This window comes from Pelodiscus sinensis, chromosome 1 (genome assembly GCF_052426305.1).
Source record: "Pelodiscus sinensis isolate ZL-2025 chromosome 1, ASM5242630v1, whole genome shotgun sequence".
NCBI lineage: Eukaryota > Metazoa > Chordata > Testudines > Trionychidae > Pelodiscus > Pelodiscus sinensis.
The window spans coordinates 46,665,881-46,688,864 of record NC_143052.1 but is presented as its reverse complement, the minus strand read 5'-3'; the positions used below and the strand labels follow the sequence as shown (position 1 = coordinate 46,688,864).

Sequence of the window (22,984 nt, the reverse complement as noted above, 5' to 3'; positions counted from 1 at the left end):
GCTCTTCCTTTGACTTCCCTTACTCCTTGTGAAATGAGGGTTACAGGAGTTGGAGTAAGAAGTCCTCCAGCTCGACATTATTTTGAAGTAAAGGCTTGTAGTGTAGATGTGCACTGTGTTATTTCGGAATAACATCAAAATAACACTGCTGAGCAGATGAAAGCAGGTGAAAAGTGACTGGAAACCTGGTAGGATGCCCATGGAACGATGGCACTGAGAAACTTGCAGCATGTGACACTGGACCTGTCCCCATGAGGCATTGCAAACCCTTCCCAAAGTATCCTGGTCAGTTGCACAGTGGGTTGCACTGTACTTCTCAATACATTGCTCTCTGTGTTGAGGCAAGAGCTGCTACTTTGGGTGTACTCTGCCGATATAGGAAAGTGTGGACATGCAACAGCATTTTAATTACAGCGGTGACTGCATGTCAATGTAATTAAAGTTGACAACTTTGTGTTGTAGACATAGCCTAACAATTACAGTAACAGCAGGTAGAAGCTGAAATTCAAATTCAGACTAGAAATTAGGTGTATATTTTTCAGAGTGAGGATAATCAATCTTTGGAATAATTTACCTGTGGATAGATTGTCCATCTGAAATTCTGGATGTTTTTCTAAAATAGCTCTTTTAAAAACAATATGTAAAATTATGTTCAAGCATAAATATTGGGCATGATGCAGGAATTCATTCAGCGAAGTCCTACGGCACATGTTATGTAGGAGGTCAGCTCTATCGGAATGTCGAGAAAAAGAAAGACCTTAATTTTTTTTCACTCACACAATCTACAGATTGGTAAGGAATGTGAAGAAGCCCACAAGAGGATGTTAAATGCAGTAATAAGGGTATGTGAATAAATACCCCTCAAACAGCTTTCAAGAGAAGGAATTGGTAAATAATTTGCTTCCAAAGGCAACAACAACTCCAGGCAGAAAACATGGCTTTCCTTGAACATAGTAAAAAATGTATGCTGCTAGGACCAAGTTGGCTATAATGGTGATGGCAGGGGAATTAATGTTCCAACTACCAGGACTAGAAGAGTTTATTCCCTTACCAGCAGGAATGATGCAGGAATCTGCAGCACCAAGGAGTACCCTCAGACTGCTACACTGGAGAGTAAATTTCCTCAGGGAGTGTCAGATGACATTATTGCAGGACCTCATTTAAAAACCATAAAAATATATTGTAATCCCTGAGGGCATGTCTACACTAGCCCCCTAGTTCGAACTAGGGAGGCTAATGTAGGCATTCAAAGTTGCAAATGAAGCCCGGGATTTAAATATCCCGGGCTTCATTTGCATCTTCCCGGGCACCACCATTTTTAAATGTTCCTTAGTCCGAACTCTGTGCCCGCGGCTACACACGGCACAGAGTAGGTAGGTCAAATTAGGCTCTCTAATTCAAACTACCGTTACTCCTCATGGAACAAGGTGTACAGGTAGTTCAAATTAGAGATCCTAATTTGAACTACCTACTCCGTGCCGCATGTAGCCGCAGGCACAGAGTTCGGACTAAGGGACATTTAAAAATGGCGGTGCCTGAGAAGATGCAAATGAAGCCTGGGATATTTAAATCCCGGGCTTCATTTGCATCTTTGAATGCCTACATTAGCCACCCTAGTTCGAACTAGGGGGCTAGTATAGACATACCCTAAGACTTCTGGCCTTCCTCCCTTTTTATTATACAAAAGGATGCTTTTTTAAATGATTCCTAGGACACAAGCATCCCATCCACAAAATGGGACAATTAACCATCCTCCTGCCAAGCTGAAAGTGTAGTACTGCCAAAATAGAACCAATGTATTGTGGGACAAATTCCAGTGCAATGGTGGTTATTTTTGCTGTCAGCATTGCAGACTGTAATGTTGTGCTAAGGAAATCAGGACTCACTGCATGAAACAGCTTCATTGAGAAGTTAATTGTATAGCTGAGCAAATAAAAATCATAAGGGAATTTAAGCAATTGACTACCAAGAAGAATTGATCACACTAAGGAGTTAACTCCCTTAGCACTTGGATTAAAATGCTAGGGACTTGGTAATGAAATGTGTTTGTATTGAAATGCTTCACTAGGGAGAAGTTTACTTACTAATGAAGTAAAACCACTTCACTAGGTCATTAGCTCCATCAATAGAACCACAGCACAGGGGAATTAGCTCCCTTGCTGCTGACATGGAGCAGCATCACTAGGAAGTTTACTCCCTCAGGGGTGTAATTCAGCATCTGCAGTGGTGACGGAACAGGTTTACAGCCATATGAAAGCTGTGCACTGGCTCATTACTGAAATTGAACTATTGTATTGTGAACTTTCTACATTTCCAACTTCGAAACTTAACTCCATCAATACTACACTAATCGGAGGATTACTCTTTCATAAACTAGTTTAAAAGTCTCAGAGGGTAGCCATGTTAGTCTGTAACTTTAAAAACAACGAGTAGTCCCATGGAACTGTTTAGACTAAGAAAAATATATATAGTATAATGAGCTTTCATGGGCAAAGTCCACTTCTTCAGTTGAGTTTGAGTTGAAAAATAGGGGGGGACTCAGAATTTATAACAGAAAAAGAAGGGAATAGAATTGTAGTGCAGATTATAAGCTAAATTGAACTTCTCATATGAAAATTAAAATCTGGGTCCAGATTGATCCTGAAGGAAAGAGGTACAGCTCACACATAAATCCCTAGCCTAAAGTCAGTGGTTACATAAATAGCGATGAAAGTTATATATCAGGTATAAGTTAGAGAAATACAGATCTACATTGCAAAGAAAATTGCACCAACTTTCCATTCAACAGGTGTAGAAAATTAGGATATGTCTACACACCAAAGTTATTTTGAAATAACAGCGGTTATTTCTAAATAACTTTACTAGCGTGTACACAGCCAAACTGGTATTTCAAAATTAATTTGAAATAGCGGAGCGCTTATTTTGAATTTGGTAATCCTCATTCCACGAGGAATTCCACCAAATTCGAAATAGCTATTTCAAAATAAGTGTGCTATAGAGACTCATATCAAAATAGGGGGCCTCCAGCCTTACCAGGGTGCCCTGGTGGCCACTCCAGCCTCAACCAAGAACACTCCTCTCCCTCCTCCCCTCCCCGGAGCCCTTAGAGGGGTTGACTCTGGCCACAGTGCCTGTGCCAGCTCTAAGGCTGCCAGACTAGAGCCAGCAATCACTGCCCTTGACCCAGTGGCCCCAAAACTTGAGCCAGAAAGCCATTGGCACCCAGCCCTCCACCGCTTCCCAGGAGCAGTCTGCCAGCTCCCAGGTGCCTGACAGAGTCCGGAGAAGGTGGGCGCCTTCCTGGTCCAGGCTGGAGATCATGGACCTTATTCAGGTTTGGAGGGGATGCCCCCAACGTCCATGATCTCCTCACTAGATGGAGGAATGTGGCTGTCTATGGCAGGATAGCTGCCAGCCTGGCCATCAAAGGCCACATGTGAACCCAGGAGCAGGCTTGCATGAAAATCAAGTTGGTCCGGCGAGACCCCCAACCCTGAGCCCTGATCTTCCCCTCCCCTCTCTTCCCCTCTTCTTCCCCTTGCTTCTGCCTTCCAGCTCCCTTCTTCTAGGTTTCCCCCTCCCCTCTCCCACCCTCTCTTTTCCCCTCTCCTGCTTCCTTTCCCCAGACTCACGAGAGTTTCGTTCCCTACCTCCCCCCCAGTTTTGTTAAATAAAGAGAGTTTGTGTTCATGAAAATACATGTATTTAATTTGACATCAGGAAGGGAGGTTAGGGACGGGTAAGTGGAAGGACGTGAGGGAGGAATGAGGCACAAGCCCCCAGTGGGGCAGACAAAGGAGGCTTTTAGTGCTCCTCAGGGTGGAAGCTCTCTCGCAGGGCCTCCTGGATACTGACAGCCCCCCAATGGACCTCCCGGATGGCAGCCTGAAGAAAGCGTAGCAAGGCTTGCAGCAACACATCCATGAGAAGCACCATGGTGTCCAGGGGCAGCTCTGGCTCCATGTTGCAGAGTGCTATGGTGTCCCGAGTAAGGGCAATCAGAGCACGCAGAGACAAAATGCTTTGCTGTCCCTTATCGAGGTAGTCAAGCAAGTATGGAAAGCTGAGAATCGGCTGTCCAGGGGGGATCCCTTTAAGCACAGCCTCAGGCAGCAGCCACACAAGTAACTCCTGACCTGATGCCCTGCCGGACCTGGTTCCGGCCAGCCTTACATGTGATTCAGAGTCCAGTCAGTGTGAACGCGCTATTTTGAAATAGCAAAACACTATTTCGAAATGCATTTTGTGTGTATACACATTATTTCGAATAACTATTTCAAAATAAGATATTTCAAAATAACACTGCAGTGTAGATATACCCTTCGTGTGTTTATTCACAGGAAGAGCAACTAACAAGAATGTGTGAGATTAAGTGAGAAATTCAATATCCACTGATTTTAAGTTCTTAGAAGTAGGGGTCTTAAGCAAGATTCTGTTTTCAGTTATGCTGGTAAAAATCTGCAATGTCTCAAAGGTTTTCACCAACATACGTGTATCAGAATTTAAGCCTCAAATTACATTTCTTATTGGTAATTAACTCAGTCTGGTCTACACTGAAAAATTAGATCAACATAATTACATTGCTCAGAACTGTGAAAAAACTTTGCACCCACCCTGTGCCCTGGTCAACACTAGGGAGTTATTTTGAAATAACTCACTTTATTTCAAAATAGCAAACAATGTCTACACTATCAACCCCATTATTTCAAAATAACAGGGCACTTATTTCAAAATAACTCCTGCTTTCCACGAGGAATAGCGCTTATTTTGAAATACGGTAGTATGGATGTTTCATTGCTGCTATTTCGAAATAATTACTCCCCAGAGTCATTCAGATTAATTACTCCTCAGTGCTTCCTGGGGCTCTAAGTTGAGGTAGCATGTCCACATTAAGGGAGCCTGCCTCAAACTAATTTCAAGGCTTCCCTGTAGTGTGGACACACTATTTTGATTTTGTTATTTTGGAAGTTATTATTTCAAAATAAGTTCTTTCAAAATAATTTCTTAATGCAGACATGCCCTGTGTGATCTTCTTAGGTTGACCTAAGCCCCACTGTAGATGCAGCTAGGTCAACAGCTGAATTATTCCATTAACTGCCACTTCCTTCAGAGGTGAATTAACTACATTGATGGAAAAAAAACCCTTCTGTTGCTGTAAACATATCTACACTGGGCTTCTCAAACGTTTTATTTCTGAGGCCCTGCCAACATGCTATAAAAACTTCACAGTTCACCAATGCCACAACTGTTTTTCTCCATATAAAAGCCAGGCTCAGCTTTAAGGAGTTGGACGCAAGGCAATTGCCTGGGTCCGCACACCACAAGGAGCATTGGGAAGCTAAGATGCTCAGGCTTTGGCTTCAGCCCCAAGTGCTGGAGCTCAGGGCTGTGGGCTGCAATCCTACATGGTGAGACTTCAGCTTTTTGGCCCTAGTTTCTATTGAGTCTAATGCTGGCCATTCTTGGTGGACCCCTCTGAAATCTGCTTGCAGCCCCCAAGAGTTTTTGAGCAAAAAAAAAAAAAAAAAAAAAAAAAAAAAGCCGCACTGGGGGAAAATAGGTGCTAGTACACCATCCTACGGAAGCTTTTTTTGTTTTGTTTTTTTGTTAACAACTTTGCCCTGGCTCTTCACTCTAACTACGTCTAGACTGCAAGCCTCTTTCGAAAGCAGACCCGGCATTTCAGGAAGTGTGCAAGCAGTTTGAGGAGGGAGAGAGCAGCATGCTCTAACCCAGTCCCCCTCCCCTTCTCCAGAGCCAGGCACCCACCCCCCATGCTTTACCCCAATCCCCTTCTCCTCCCCTTCCCCAAAGCCAGGCATACATATCCCCAACCCAATCCTCTCTCCCCCGCTCTAACCTCACACGGCACTGGGGCATGTGTGCTGAGCGGCTGGCTTTAAGTATGAGCTGGCCAGGATGCTGTGCGCAACCCAATCCCCCTCCCCTTCCCTTCCCCAGAGCCAACACTTCCCCTCCCTGCTGTAACCCAATCCCCCTCCCCTCCAACCTTATGCTCAGGTCTTGGAGCCAGAGCCACTGCGCTGCATCTGGGACACCATGCGCACCATCCCCCCCACCCAATTCCCCTCCCCTTCTCCAGAGCTAGGCATTTCTCCCGCCCCTCCAACTTTATGGCCTGGTCCCAGAGCTGCTGTCCTCTGCCGCTGCCTGTATTCAGCGGCTGGCTGCTAGCATGTGCAGGCTGGGATGCTGTGTGAGACCCGGCCAGCACGTGCAGGATATGACGTAGTGCGCTGGGGGCTGTGAGCGGAATGCTGTGGGCCGTGAGCATGCATGCGGCTCACAGTGGCCTGGCCGTGAGAGCAGCTGACCTGAGCAGTTCCAGATTCCATCCCGGTTCCTTCAGGAGCTGCAGCTTTTTGCTTGCAACTTGCGAGCCTCACGTTGGCCATCCCTGCTGTAGGTAGACATACCGTAGGTCAGATCTTTGGTACTAGGAATCTTCTATGTTATAATAGGGTTAAATTACTGAAAGTGGGAACTATCTGGTTGTTACAAGAGCATCCAAAACTAAAGAGAAATATTTTATAAGGCTTAAGGAGCAGTTAGTCTCCAAATTCTCATGGATTTTTGGTGAGTTGGGCACTTAACAGCCCTTTTTGTCTTTGAAAAATCTCTCCACAAATGTCTGTGCTGGGTAAAACTAGCAAGTCAACAGAGCTCTGCAGAGTAACTTGTACTTAAATAGCAGTATACATGGATATTTGCAGGTACATACAGAATTAAAAAAAAAAGATTCTCAAAGCACTAAGGCCCAGATCCACAAGGTACTTAGGCACTTAAACCTGGGATTTATATGTTTAAATCCCTGGGGGTATGTCTACACTACAAAGTTAATTTGAACTAACAGACGTTAGTTAGAATTAACTTTGATAGGCGCTACACATACAAACCGCTAGTTCGAACTTAATTCAAAGTAGCAGAGTGCTTAATTTGAACTAGGTAAACCTCATTCTACGAGGACTAACACCTAGTTCGAATTAAGTAGTTTGAATTAAGGGCAGTGTAGCCACTTAATTCGAACTAGTGGGAGGCTAGCCCTTCCCAGCTTTCCCTGGTGGCCACTCTGGGCACCACCAGGGAAACTCTTCTGTCCCCCTCCTGGCCCTGGAGCCCTTAAAGGGGCATGGTCTGGCTACGGTGCCCGTGCCAGGTGCAAGCCTGCCAGCACCCAGCCAGCAGACCCTGCACCTGGCATGGCATGAGCCAGCCACCCGCTGCCACCCAGCCCTCCGCCTCATCCCGGGACCAAGCTGGTGGCTCCTGGGAGCCTGCCTGGTGCTGCAAGAGGCGGGCACCCGCCTGGTCTAGTGTGGAGATCGTGGACCTCATCCACGACCTCCGCACTAGGCACAGGAAAGTGGCCATCTAGGGCAGGATAGCTGCCAGCCTGGCCACCCAGGAGCAGGTTTGCATGAAAATCAAGGTGGTCCAATGAGATCCCTGACCCTGAGCCCTGAGCTTAGAACGGCCATACTGGGTCAGACCAAAGGTCCATCTAGCCCAGTAGCCTGTCTGCCGACAGCGGCCAACACCAGCTACCCTGTAGGGGATGGACCGAAGACAATGACCAAGCCATTTGTCTCGTGCCACCCATCTCCAGCCTTCCACAAACAGAGGCCAGGGACACCATTTCTATCCCCTGGCTAATACCACTCCATGGACCCAGCCTCCATGAATTGGTCCTGCCTTGAGGGCGGGGGGCTGGACTCGATGATCTCTCGAGATCCCTTCCAGTCCTATAATTCTATGATTCTATGAATTTATCTAACTTCTCTTTAAACTCTGTTCTAGTTCTAGCCATCACAGCCTCCTGCAGCAAGGAGTTCCACATGTTGACTATTTGCTTTGTGAAGAAGAACTTTCTGTTATTGGTTTGAAGCCTGCTACCCATTCATTTCATTTGGTGTCCTCTAGTCCTTCTATTATGGGAACTAATGAAGAACTTTTCTTTATGTACCCTCTCCACCCCACTCATGCTTTTATAGACCTCTATCATATCCCCCCTCAGTCTCCTCTTTTCTAAGCTGAAAAGTCCCAGTTTCTTTAGCCTCTCTTCATATGGGACCTGTTCCAAACCCCTGATCATTTTAGTTGTCCTCTCCTCTTCCACCCTCTCTCGTCCCCTCTCCCACCTCCTTTTCCCAGTCTCCCCGAGTTTTGTTCAATAAAGAGAGTTTCTATTTTTGAATACACATGTCCTTTATTTTGTACATCACGAAGGGGGGCTAGGGAGGGGTAAGTGGAAGGAGGTGAGAGAGGAATGGGGCACGAGCCCCCGATGGGGAGGACTGGGGTGGCCCTGCGGGCTCCTCGGGGTGGAAGCTCTCCTGCAGCTCCCCCCGATTGGAGACCCTCCCCCCTGGATGGCAGCCTGCGGCAAGTGCAGCCGGGCTGATGGCCGAGTGCTGTGATGTGCCGAGTGTGGGCATTCAGGGCACTCCAAGCCAGGACTGCTTTGCTGTCCCTCATCGAATTAGACAAGCGACAGGGGAACCCCTGAGAACTGTCTGTCTGGGGTGGGGGTCGGGTCCCTTTAAGCACAGCCCTTGGCTAGCCTGAGACAGCAGCTCCACGCTCTAAGTTCTAACCTGATGCCCTGCCGGCACTGCTTCTGGCCATCCTTAACCTCGGTTCAGGGTCCACTCAGTGTGGACATGCTAGTTCGAATTAACAAAATGCTAATTCGAACTAGTTTTTAGGTCTAGATGCACTAATTCGAATTAAGTCAGTTCAAATTAGTGCTGTAGTGTAGACATACCGTGGGTTAGGTTCCACTGCAATTCACAAGACTCCCAGGGCACGTGTACACTACTCATGTTATTTCAAAATAACAAGGTGAGAATCCATACAGCAAGCCCATTATTTCAAAATTATTTTGAAATATCAGGCTTCTTATTCTGGAATAATAAACCCTCATTTCACAAGGAATAATTCCTATTTCAAAATTTCAAAATAGTGATAGTGTAGACACTTCACTGCTGCTATTTCAAAATAGCTCCTCCCCAGGGCCATTCAAAGTAATTACTCCCCAGTGCTTCCTGGGGCTCTAAACTGAGGTAGTGCATCCACCGTAGGGGAGCCTGCCTCAGACTAATTTCAAGGTTTCCCTGTAGTTTGGACGTGCTATTTCAAAATAGTTATTTTGGGAGCTATTATTCCAAAAATAACTTACTTTGAAATAGTCTTGTAGTGTAGCCATATCCCTAGTGAGCTCTGTAAACCCCTAAATTCACTTGTCACCTACATTTTTAGGGTAAAAGGTCCCGCAGCATCTAAGGTCAGACGTATACTACAGAGTTAGGTCAACATAAGACAGCATATATTGATCTAACTCTTTAAGCATTTATACTGCAGTGTTGCTCCAGCCAATGTAAGTCCCTCACTAATAAATCCATGGCCAGAAGAGGCATAGTACTTAGGTCAATGTAGATAGGGCAGTGTAGTGTCAGTGTAGACTCTGTGGCTCTGTCTAGACTGGCAAGTTTTTCTGCAAAAGCACTTGCTTTTGCGCAAAAACTTGCCAGCTGTCTACACTAGCCGCTTGAATTTCTGCAAGAACACTGACGATCTAATGTAAGATTGTCAGTGTTCTTGCGCAAATACTATGCTGCTCCCGCTCAGGAAAAAGCCATCATGCGCAAATGCTTTTGCGCAAGAGGGCCAGTGTAGACAGCTAAAAACTGTTTTGTGCAAAAAAGCCACGATGGTGAATATGGCGATCAGGGCTTTCTTGTGCAAAACCACATCTAGATTGGCACGGACGCTTTTCCGCAAAAAGTGTTTTTGCGGAAAAGTGTCCCTGCCAATCTAGACAATCTTTTCCTCAAATGCTTTTAACGGAAAAACTTTTCTGTTAAAAGCATTTGCGGAAAATCATGCCAGTCTAGACACAGCCTGTGGGTATGTCTAGACTACATGGCTCCATCGACGGAGCCATGTTAACTAGTTTACCCAGCAGAGACAAAGAAACAGGGATTTAAATAATCCCCGCTTAATTAAAATAAACATGGCCGCCGCACTGTGCCGATGATCAGCTGATCCGGTACAGCGTGGTAGTCTAGACGTGGATCGGTCGGCTGAGGAAGCCTTTTCTGATTGATCCCTTAAGCCTCGTGAAACTAGCTACGCTCCCTGCTCTCCCAGCCAGCCAACAACTAACTCATACTCACAGCCACTGCTCACCGCACTCAGAGAGTCCCGCCTCCTGCTTTGTCTTGCTTCCAGGCTCCAGGAGTTATTTGCTGTCACATGGTCCTCAGGATATGACTTCCACAATGAGTTATGCCCAGCCTCCCCCTTCTCCTCCAGATAGTGCTGCAGTGCCCAGAGAAACTGAGGAATACACACGCACAGAGTCACTCCAGAACAGCACAGGATGGTAGAATCACATATAGTACAACAAAGCAAACAGTGAATGCAAAACCAAAGTCAATACAGCGAGTGGCTACAAGAGTGGACAAAATCTCCACTACGTCACACTTACCTCTCACCATAGTCAACACATCAGAGCAAAAGTCGAATTAAGATACGCAGCTTCAACTGCAGCAACTACGTAGCTGAAGTTGAAATAGCTTATCTTGGATTTTGGCACTGTCTACACAGCAGGAAGTCAAAGGAAGAACACTTGCTTTGACTTCCCTTACTTCTGGTAAAATGAGGATTACAGGAGTTAGAGTAAGAAGTCCTCCAGCTCAACATTATTTTGAAATAACGCTGCTATGTAGATGTACCCTGAGTTATGGGAAATTCTGATGTAGAAAATCTCCCTTGATCTTTCTTGTTGAAGCTGTTCCATTGTGGATAAATAATTAAGACCAATTAGAGTAGATGGGGTTGAATCTGGGTCTACCACCTCCTCACTGGTTGCCACAGCCACTAGGTAATACAATCATTCTCACTGTCTTAATGACTCTGTAAGCACTTATACACTGTATAACAGCTTTAATAGAGAGCCAATGTATCCCCACACTGAAATAGCCCATTGCTTAGTGATCAGAGCATTCTCTCTTTTCTGCCTCAGTGGGGAACTGAACCTGGACACAATACTCCAACTGAGGCCTAACCAGCGCAGAGTAGAGTGGAAAATGACTTCTCGTGTCTTGCTCACAACACACCTGTTACTGCATCCCAGAATCATGTTTGCTTTTTTTGCAATAGCGTCACACTGTTGACACATATTTAGCTTGTGGTCCACTATTACCCCTAGACCCTTTTCTGCCATACTCCTTCCTAGACAGTCGCTTCCCATTCAGTATGTGTAAAACTCATTGTCCCTTCCTAAGTGGAGTACTTTGCATTTGTCCTTATTAAACTTCATCCTGTTTGCCTCAGACCATTTCTCCAATTTGTCCATATCATTTTGAATTATGACCCTATCCTCCAAAGCAGTTGCAACCCTTTCCAGCTTGGTATCATCTGCAAACTTAATAAGCGTACTCTCTATGCCGATATTTAAATAGTTGATGAAGATATTGAACAGAACCGGTCCCAAAACAGACCCCTGTGGAGCCCCACTTGTTATGCCCTTCCAGCAGGATTGTGAACCATTAATAACTAGAGGGTACGTCTACACTTGCACCCTAGTTCAAACTCACTGCCTTAAGGGGTGGTTCGAACTAATGCGTCCCGAACTAACATTACTCATTTTTTGTCCTCTTTTTTTGAGGAGTAACATTAGTTCGAACCAAGGTGTTTGGCTCAAATTAATGCATCCCGGTGTGCACTTTCACTTTCGAAACAGCTGTTCAGTGGAGTAACGCGCCAGCGAGATCATGCTAATGAAGCGCGGGATAATTAAATCCCCGCTTCATTAGCAATTTTGGTTGCCTACATTTGCATCCCTAGTTCGAACTCGGGTGCAAGTGTAGACGTACCCTCTGAGAATTGTTATCCAGCCAGTTATGCACCCACCTTATAGTAGCCCCATCTAAGTTTATTGCCTAGTTTATTGATAAGAATATCATGTGAGTCCATATCAAATGCCTTACTAAAGTCTAGGTATACCACGTCCACCGCTTCTCCCTTATCCACAAGACTCGTTACCCTATCAAAGAAAGCTATCAGATTGGTTTGACATGATTTGTTCTTTACAAATCCATGCCGGCTGTTCCCTATCATCTTATTATCTTCCAAGTGTTTGCAGATGATTTCCTTAATTACTTGCTCCATTATCTTTCCTGGCACAGAAGTTAAACTGACTGCTCTGTAGTTTCCTTGGTTGTTCTTATTTCCCTTTTTATAGATGGGCACTATATTTGCCCTGTTCCAGTCTTCTGGAATCTCTCCTGTCTTCCATGATTTTCCAAAGATGATAGCTAAAGGTTCAGATACCTCCATCAGCTCCTTGAGTATTTTAGGATGCTTTTCATCAGGCCCTGGTGACTTGCAGGCATCTAACTTTTCTAGGTGATTTTTAACTTGTTATTTTTTTTATTTTATCATCTAAACCTACCCCCTTCCCACTAGCATTCACTATGTTAGGCATTCCTTTATCAGACTTCTCAGTGAAGACCAAAACAAAGAAGTCACTAAGCATCTCTGCCATTTCCAAGTTTCCTGTTACTGTTTCTCCCTCCTCACTGAGCAATGGGCCTATCCTGTCCTTGGTCTTCCTCTTGCTTCTAATACATTTATAGAATGTCTTCTTGTTTCCCTTTATGCCTGTAGCTAGTCTGAACTCATTTTGCACCACATGGTGGCGGTTTGCCAGAATTAACCCCTAACAGGCCACCAGCACTATATTTACCTGAACGGCTACAGGTCGACCAACAATCATAGCTTCTGTTGGCCACAGATCACTGTTCCCATCCAATGGGAACAGCAGGAAATGGAACGGAGTGGGACACCACTTCTTGCAGCTCCCATTGGTCAGGAACAATGATCCGCAGCCAACAGGCCAAATGGTACCTGTAGCCGTGTATGTAAATATAGCAGTGGGCGCCCACCAGAAGCTAACCCTGCAGACTTGATCCAGTCCATAGGCTGGTATTTGCCCACTCCTGCTCTAACTACTGGATTAAGGTGGGATGTAATGGCACTTCCTCCTCTAGTTGTGATGTGGCAGACACCTAATTTATTCTCAGAAGAAACAGCTTATGCATAAGCCACTTGACTCCAAGAAAGAGTTTCCTTGTTGTGGATCACTAACAGAGATAGGTATCTCCATGCAGTCCACACTTAAGTGTGTATATGGGGAGGAGGGGCACCTTAGGACACACCCCTTTCATCACCATCTCCTGTTGGCTACTTTAGACAGCTCCCTGCCTAGGGTATACATTATTAGGTGCCTGTCTCTCCCCATTCGTTGTATACGGAACCTAAGCATTCAAAGTGAGGTTTTGTGGAATATATCATTGTTCCTATACTTTTTAGATGCCTAAAAGTTGGGTACCTAGAAAAGTCCATGTCTAAAAAACCTTTCTGTGCAGGCAGAGCCAGGAAGACAGAATACCACTAGTTTGGGAATAAGAAGTATGTTAGCATAAGTTCAGCACTTTTGTTATAATACTAACTACCATATACAAGATTCATAGAATCATAGAATAATAGGACTAGAAGGGACCTCAAGAGGTCATTGAGTCCAGCCCCCCGCCCTCAAGGCAGGACCAAGCTCCATCTACACCATCCCTGACAGATGTCTATCTAACCTGTTCTTAAATATCTCCAGAGAGGGAGATTCCACCACCTCCCTTGGCAATTTATCTAAGTTATATTTGCCTAGTTTATCAATAATTCAATTAATGTTAAATATTTTAAACTGAGTATATTCAGAAATATATATCTAGCACCTTTCCTGAAAGGATTTCAAAGCACTCTGTTCATTAATTAAGCCTCATAACACACTTTTTAGTCAGATATGTGAGCCATTATTTAGATGTGGAATACCAAGACCCAGGAAGGCTAAATGACTTGCTCAAGACAATGCAGCTTATAGCAGCAACAACTGAGATAAGAAGCCAGGAGTACGGATTCCCAGTCCCTTGGTTTATTCAGTACACCATCTGTCTAAAAAGCTAAATTGAATAGACTGGGAATTAGATGCCCCAGTGCCAAGAAAAAGAACTTGCACTGGAAATTAACTAATACTTTCCTAGACAAAATAAATGACACTATGAACTCATGCTTTTGCAGCTGGAAGAAAGCACTTTTCCGTGAGATTTGTTGCAGTTCATACTCTCTTTGCAGTTGAGGTGTCAGAAATTGTTGCACTAGCTTTAAAGAAAACCCATTTTAAAACTCAAATTTATGATTTGGCAAAGGGTTAAGACCACTGCACAAGAAATCAATCCTCTTCATGTCTAGGGCGAGAGGAAAACCATTCTCATTGGAACTAGAAGTGAACCCACAAGAACGGCCTCTTTGGGAAAATACATTGCATTGCAATACTGTATTATGAATTGTGAGCAACCACAATCCTACTATTGTATTTCTAATCATAAAGCTCTTGTAAAGTGTAAAAATAACATTGTTTAATTCAATTACAGGTTATTTCACAGACCATCTTGTTTCCTTTCAGCATGGCTGAAAGACATTAATACATGCTAGACCACAAGGGAGATTTGACTTAGTAAAGTCACTCTAGAAAATAACCTGAACAAGCTTGTCCAGAACAAAGCTGCCTCTCACCCATCTCCACAAGAAATGAACCTTTCTCTTTCATTTATTTGAGTTCCCCTTAGTAAGCTGACAGGCCTACTGTAGTTGGTTGCTAGGCAACTGCAAAAGCAGTGATGTTTATACCATTAGGTATTAATTATTGTCATGTTTTTTGGCGTAGAAAGTTTTGAAAATATGTAATTAAACACGTCATAAGAAGTAATTTTACATTCTGACAAACAAGTACTATTAATCTTTAGGAAATTCAGAATTCTACAAATTGTGCTAAGTTGACTGACTATATCCAGCTTAACATTTTTTTCCTTTTGTCATGCTAGCTTTTGTAATTGCAGCAGGAGAGTGGGAATAATAATATGAATACACCATTTTAAAAATTGAGTCATAAATACAATATTGTATCCTTGCATTGCCTGATGAAGGCATACATGTTTAAAATGATCTTTGGTTAGGTCAAGGTAGAAGCTGGGTATAAATATATACCTTTATACTTACATTTTAAAAGCTACAAAATTAGATGCGTATAGTAAGTGCATGCTGCAAAATAAGGAATAATAACAACACAACTGCAACTGCCCTCAATAGCATGGTATGGAATATTGTAAAACATACCATTGTTGTGACTGGATTACCTCTGAAAAAAATTCTGTCCTATATATTCTTTATTTACCATTAGACATAAAGGGTCACATTTTTTTTTTCCAGGAACACCTATGTAAAGCCAGGGTAATCCTACTGAAATCAGTGCAGTTAGCCCAGATTTACACAGTGTAACTGAAAACAGAATTTGGTTAATGGAAAGAAGAATGGAATTTGAAAATAACCATGTTGCTACAAGAGGTTAGCAGCATATTGAATATTGTAGTAAAGGGAGGAAGCCAAAAGTTTAGGTAGCCAGTGTACCCAGAAAACTGTACCTTCACCACTTAAACTGAGTGCCCAAATATATATTACATTATATCCACTATATATTTGAGAGAGTTTATGTGTCTGTCCATCCATGAATCTGTTTGTTCAAGAACTCCTCCTAAATGGTAAACACTAGGACCACTAAATTTGTTATGCAGCTTCCTCTTATCATAACTTAAAACAAGGTCAGGGTTTTGTTGGGCTAAAGGTAATAGGATGTGCCGAGAATGTGATTGTTTCTCATAAAATGAAAAGGGAGGGTTCTGCTAGGAGGGACAGTTATACTCTATACTGACCACAGGGAGGCAGCAAATGGCCAGAGATAGGAACTGGGACAGCTATTTCCCCCTTGTGGTAGCAGGGGCAGGCGTGAAGAAAGAGACATCTATCTCATATATGTTTCCCTGTGCTGCACATTCTGATTCTTCATGGCCTGGTAACTTGTGTACATTTACATCTGTGCAAAGTGAGCATTACATGCTACCAAATCAGAAAGAGCATACGGACACTGACTTTGCACAAGTGTAAATGCTACACTAGATATAAGGTGCTAGTGACCAAACCCTTTAATTGTTTCTCTGCTGTGCTGCCCTGGGATGGGTTTGCTGGCAGCAAACTATATCAAGGAAAAGTATACCTGATGCACCTACACAGAGTACTTCTGCACTTCGGGTATTAGTCAGTATGGGTATGTCTAGACTGCATCCTTCTGTTGGCAGAGGGATGCAGATTAGGCAGGTCAACATTGCAAATGAAGCGGGGATTTAAATATCCCGTGCAGGAGGCATAAGGGATCTGTCAAAAAAGGCTTTCTTTCTCGACAGATCCTCCTCTAGACCGCTGCTTTTTGCAGACAAAGTGCTGAGTTGGCAAAAACGGAGGCCATCTTTATGTAAATTAAGCACAGGATATTTAAATCCCCACTTCATTTGCAATGTCAACATGCCTAATATGCATCCCTCTGTTGACAGAGGGATGCAGTCTAGACATACCCTATGACTGGTACCTGCTGCTCTATGTGCCCACAGATCTGGGTAGCAGGGAAATGATTTGTGAGAAATAAGAGCAGGATTGGGAGGATCAGGAAAAAAATGGAACCTCCAATTGTTCAAGGACAAGACAATTGGGACTTTCAAGACATTCAGATTAAGTAGGGCCTGTCTCCATAAAAGGTTCAGGTCTGCCTCCCAGACAGTTAAAAGATGACTTGGCTGTTCCAAAGCATTGCTTTGTCTTCACACATCACAATGCTATTTGGTAGACAAATCATGAGATGAACTACAGTTTGTTCTCCAATTAAGGGTGAAAGATCCATGGAACATGCTGCTCCATGATCTCAACTATGATGGACATATTCCCATTGTCCTGGCTTTCCAAGGATCTTGCCTTAAGCTATCACATATGCTTTTCAAGGAAGTGGTATTTTCAGGAAATTTGTAAAGTAATGTACATAACTTGATGAGAGATTCTTCCATATACATACAATACATTCAGAGACAAGTTCTCATACTTAAATCAGAATTCTTGGAAAGGAAAACTAATATTCAAGATGAAATGCCATAACAAATTGGAGTTCATGTGTGCCCTTTGACGGATAAAATCAGAATTGCTCAAATTTGTGTCATAGACCCTATTCTTCTAACAGATAATAAAAGTTTTCTTTAGCTCAGAAGGTTGCGGCCAGTGCTTTTAAACCTGGGGGCTTTGCTGTCACCATCAAGTTCTTAGGAGCTCACAATGTAGCACAGTGATGATAACCATGAATTCCAACATGACCAAAGAACTGTTATAATATTAAAGCTTTGGTTAAATGTTCTGGGATAGCAAAAGCTATGGTTCAGCCAGGAGAAATGGGCAGATGTGAATCAAACAACTGTTATATTGTGACATAGGCTAATTCATTACTGCTCACCACTAACGCTAGGTGTACACTGCTTCTTTTTTTTTTTTTTTTTTTTTTTTTGGAAGAGGCTTTTCCGACATTTGGCCACTCTTGACTGTGCCAAATATCAGAAAAAAACACTCTTTCGGAAGCCACCTTATTTGAGGAATACAGGGATTTCTGAAAGAGCACATTTGCTCTTCCGCAGAGAAAGCAGAAGATCAAACACATTCCCTGGACATGGAACAGTTTTTCCAGAATACCTCTAGTGTCCTGGAAAAACTGTGTAGTCTAGACATAGCCTAATTCATGAATCTTTATCAAAGTTCCCTTATTTCTCTCTCTCTCTCTCTCTCTCTCTCTCTCTCTCTCTCATGCATTTGACCTACAGGTTCATCTTTTCTGGTAACTGTGTTTCCAAAGCACCAATGAGAAAAGGAAAATAAATGCTTTAGACATTTGCTATTTATATTTTCCCTGGAAAAGATTTCTTTGAAATCTTTTAGCATATGCAGTTGTTTGACATGGAGCACAGAGCTTATAATCATGCTTAATGCATTTACTTTGGTACATTTTCCCCTCATTTACATTTTTTCAATTGAGGTGAGTCAATTAGTTTTATTATTATTATTACTATTATTATTGTACATCTCTTTGATCAGAAACATTTGCAAATTGGCCATTGCCTTTAATTCTGCCTGTTAATTACAACTTCCATACTTTTTCTGCTCCGATGTCTATCTCTACAGTGTCTTTCTCCCTAATCAAGTCTTCTCAGTAATGTATTGTCTTGGGCAATTTTATCTTTTTTGTGAATGGGTCCATATGTAACTTAGCACTAACATGGTGTAGGTCTGTGGCTAATGAGGCCCAGATCTTTAACTCCAGCAAAATAAGGGGAACGATATTAGCAGCTGAGGATCTAGTCTCAAGGCTGTGCCTTGTTTAAGTAAAACACAGAGCTCTCCATTTAAAAACAAAATAAAAATCCTATCAGGAAATTCCAGCTTAGTGTTCTACATTGAGAGTTTAATCTACTTGTCCCCCGGTAGGTTTGCAAGGGGTTATATAATTACTGAACAATACAAGCCATTCTTACCCAGTAATTAGTCAATGTGATTGCAGCCTAGATGGTATCACTAGTCCAAAGAACTGAATGAAACTCAAATGCTGCTGGCAGGCCCCATGCTTTAATATGCTCAAAGATCTTGTATCCTGAGGATGCTGATTTATGGGGCACTTCAAATAGGTTTTACTGGATACATCTTTGGCAAAACTGTTGGTACTATGTGTGGCATGAGAAGAATTGAGATGAAGAGAGAGAAAGAATTCACCGGAAGGTCAGTTTTCAGCACAAATAAGCCTCTCTAGGGTTTCAGCCTATTTTTAGCATGGTTTCTGGTTAACTAAAATGATGGAATTTTGGCAAGTAGCCTTTGGCTGCATCCCCTCTATGCAGGGACATGTCAGACTTCCAATTGTGCAAACAAGACCAAGTCATCTGTATGTCCTCATCTTCCACCTTATCCCCAAGCAGCATGTTCTGACCTCTTCTTACCAACATGACTACAGCATTTCTTCTAAGGCTTCTCTGTAACCTTCAGCACCTTATTCCTATGACTTCATATAGTGCACCAACTTTCCCACTTCCTCTGCTGATCATAGTCAGTATCAAGGTGGTGATAGAAATGTAGCCGTGTTAGTCTGGTGTAGCTGAAACAAAATACAGGACTATGTAGCACTTTAAAGACTAACAAGATGGTTTATTAGATGATGAGCTTTCGTGGGCCAGACCCACTTCCTCAGATCAAATAATGGAAGAAAATTGTCACAACCATATATACCAAAGGATACAATTAAAAAAAGGCAATTTTTTAAATTGTATCCTTTGGTATATATGGTTGTGACTATTTTCTTCCACTATTTGATCTGAGGAAGTGGGTCTGGCCCACGAAAGCTCATCATCTAATAAACCATCTTGTTAGTCTTTAAAGTGCTACATAGTCCTGTATTTTGTTTCAGTATCAAGGTGGTACTTCTAAGAAGGTGTTCTCAATAAATTGCTCTTAGATAGATAATCATGTTTTCTCCTGCTATGCATCTCACCAAAGTCAACAAGTATCCTTCCCTTTGAGGATTCAATACAATGATTTTACCTCAGTACACTTGAGAACCAAAATCTTCTTAAAAACAAGACTTAAAAGAAAGAGAAAACCAAATTAAAATAAAAGCTGAGAACATTTCTAGTTTTATACTTGAGCAGAGTTAAACTAGGTAAACACATCTTGGATTACTTGTAGTAACGGAAAATAAGCTTATGTTTCTAGAGTATGGTCTGCCTTAATCTAACATCTATCCCTTTTGTTACTCAGACTCTCAGGGTATGTCTACACTAGCCCCCTAGTTCGAACTAGGGAGGCTAATGTAGGCATTCGAAGTTGCAAATCAAGCCTGGGATTTAAATATCTTGTGCTTGATTTGCATTTTCCTGGACGGTTGCTATTTTTGAAATTTACAAGTCTGCAGAGGCAGGGAATCAGCACTGGCTCAGCATGTCTGCATGGTTTGGGGGAAGGTGCAGGGAAATTGATCTCAGCTGGGTTGCAGAGTGGGGAGGTCCAGGGAGCTGGGCTGGGTTGTTGGGTGAGGTGTGTGTGTGTGTGGAGCTCAGAGCTCAATTTGGCTGCAGGAGGAGGAAGGTGCTGGAAACCGTGGCTAGACTCAAGGGGAGTGAGGGGCAGGGAATCACCTCTTGGCTCAGCAGTTTTGTGGGGCTTGGAGGAAGTGCAGGGAAACGGGGCTCAGCTGTGCTGTGGAGGAGGCATGCAGGGAACCAGTGCAGGGCTCAACTGGGCTGAGGTGGATGGGGGAGGGCATGCAGAACAGACGGGCAGTTCAGCTGGGCTGTGAGGGGCTGCAGGGAACTGGTGCTGCGCTCCCTTCGATTGTGGGGGATGGTTTTGGGGGAGGTGCAGGGAACCAGCCGGGGTGGGCAGCTCAGTTGGGTTGCAGGGGATAGAGGTGCAAAGAAGCCTAGTGGGGACAGGGGACGGGGTGGGGACGGGACCAGGAGCCCTGAAATGACCTCCCCTGAAACAAAAATTCCTCATCTGGGACCAGTCAGGTCCAGAAGGTGCCAGATCAGGGAGGTCCAACTCCTACCCAAGTCCGCTCCTTGCACTCTTCCTCGTAGCCTGACACCCTATCCCCAATCTGCTCCTGCTCCCTCCCCCTGGCCAGACACCCTACATCCAGCCTGCTTCTGCACCCTACCTACCACCCAGACCTTGCCCCCTTCTGCCCCCCACCTCCTTCCCAGATCCTGCACCCCATCCCTATCCCGCTCTTTGGCAGCCCTGCCATCCACCCTAGCATCTAGCACCGCTCTGGCCCCAGCACCTTGCCTCACACCCCAAGACTCAGCACCACCCTAGCCCTGGCCCCAGCACCCTGCCATTCACGCTAGCACCCAGCAGCACCCTGTTCCTTGTCCCAGCACCCTGCCAGTCACCCAAGTGCCCAGCAGGACCATGTCCCTGACCCCAGCACCCTGCCACCTGCCTGCCCCAGCACCTTGCCCCAGCACCCTGCCACCTGAGCCAGCATCCTTCCACCCAGCAGCACTCTCTCCCCAGCCCCAGCACCCACTAGAACTCTGTCCCCTACCCCACCAGCACATCTGGGACCACATTAGTGAGGCTTGGGGTTTTTTGGAGGGTTTTTTTTTTTTTTTTGCATCTCACTTGTGTGGCCCCAACTGACTTTTCTGTGGGTCAGTGACCTTTGACTCAAAACAGGTTCCTCACCCCTCTCATATATAAAGACAATGCTAAAATCTTTTGAGTTTGACATATTTTATTTAAAAATGAAGTCTGGCCAACAAGACCCCAATAGGGACCAAACTCCCATTTCACTGCAGCATCATAACACTCCTGCACCACCTGACCCCAAATCTGAGCCTATCATGCACAGGAACCCCCTGTCCTGAGCCTCTTACATCCCCACACTCCTGCATCCCCACATCCTCGGTCTTCTGCCACAACATTCCTCCACCATCCACACATCACAAATCTGTGTCCTGAGCCCATCATACTCACAACTTTCTTGCCCTGAGTCCCTCACATATCCAGCCCAAACTCCTGCACCCTCACATCCACAAGCCCTGGCTTGCTCAGCACCCCAACCTTCCACCTGAGCCCAACACTCCCCAGCCTGGAGCCCCCCCCCCCCGCTAGCCAACAGCCCCTTCTCCTGCATCCAAATTCCCTCCCAGAGCGTGTACTTCTCACCCCTTCCCACACCCAAATCCCTCATTCCCATCCCACACCTCACTCTCACTAGGTTGAGACAGGTATAAGGGCTGGTGATAGCAAGTGATGGAGAGGAGGGGAACAGAGCAGATGAGTCCTCACGGAAGGGAGGTGGGGGGGGTCTCAGGGAAGGAATGTGATTTTCATGAATTGGTGGGTCCCTCTCTCCTCCCGCTCCCCACCCCCCCCCCCTTTTTTTTTGCTTGACAAACCTAGGGGTTCATTGAAATTCTGAAAAGGGTTCCTTGGCCAAATAAAATTGGGAAACACTGTCCTAGACCATTTCAATTCCTGTTTCCTGTTCCAATATTACATTTTATCCTGCCAAATAAGCAGCTTCTTTTCCACAATGTCCACCTTTGGCGTGTTAAGTTTCAGGGTTGTTAACTTCTTGAAACCAGTTCCTATTGTTTTCAAAGATACAAGTTTTCTTTACTCTACATAAATCTTAACGTTAATCATACTCTATGCCAAAGATCAACTGTGGAAAATTAAGCTTATGTGTCACAACCAAATCATACATGTTCCACAGTTAAGTGCTACTATTGTCTTAATTACCTTGTTCCTATTAGCAGTGGCTGACCTGGTTAGTTATATTGCCTTTTGATCTCATAGTTACACTATCATTATCCCAGTTATATGGAATAAATTACAGGTTGGACTTCCCTGGTCTGCCACCCTTGGGACCTGAGTTGTCTTGAACAAGGGAGTTTTCTGGATATCCCACCGCCACCAGATCCTTTGGGATATCAGTCCCAGCTGCTGGGCTCCCCTCCCAGCCCTGTCTACTGGGATCCTCTCCCGGCCAGGGCTGCGCTCCTTCCCACTCCAGCCCCACTGCTGCCAGCCCCAGCTGGGGCTGCATTTCTCGCCCTGCTGGCCCCACTCCCGCCAGCCTGGACACGGCTGCACTTCTCACCGTGCTGGTGCAGGCTGTGCTCCTAGTCACCAGCCTGGCAAGGGCTCTTGGCTGCCAGACCTGCTGCCACTGTCCAGGGCCTTGCTCCTAACCCAGGCCACCCTTGCTCCCAACCAGGCTCTTTAGTCCAGCAATATCCGTGGTCCTGCCGGACCCACAGATGTTGCTTGACCAGAGAGTGCTGGATTTCAGAGGTTCGACCTGTAGTAATAACAGCAGTAGTCCTATTTAAAGTTAACTTAGGTCTATCTTCACTCTCCAGTCCTGGGTAGGGCCAGGTATGTCACTTAACAGTACTATGCAATGAGTGTGCCAGAGAAATAA

General features: G+C 44.5%; 1 long non-coding RNA gene across 2 annotated transcripts in view; it reads right to left on the bottom strand.

Moving 5' to 3' along the window:
• LOC112545693 (uncharacterized) overlaps nt 1-22,984 on the bottom strand; it is a 51,143-nt gene that overhangs the window by 4,498 nt on the left and 23,661 nt on the right. For both annotated transcript variants that reach the window (XR_003089232.3, XR_016348667.1), the window contains exon 2: nt 6,336-6,421. This is a non-coding gene — a long non-coding RNA (uncharacterized LOC112545693). The remainder of the gene's footprint in view (nt 1-6,335; nt 6,422-22,984) is intronic.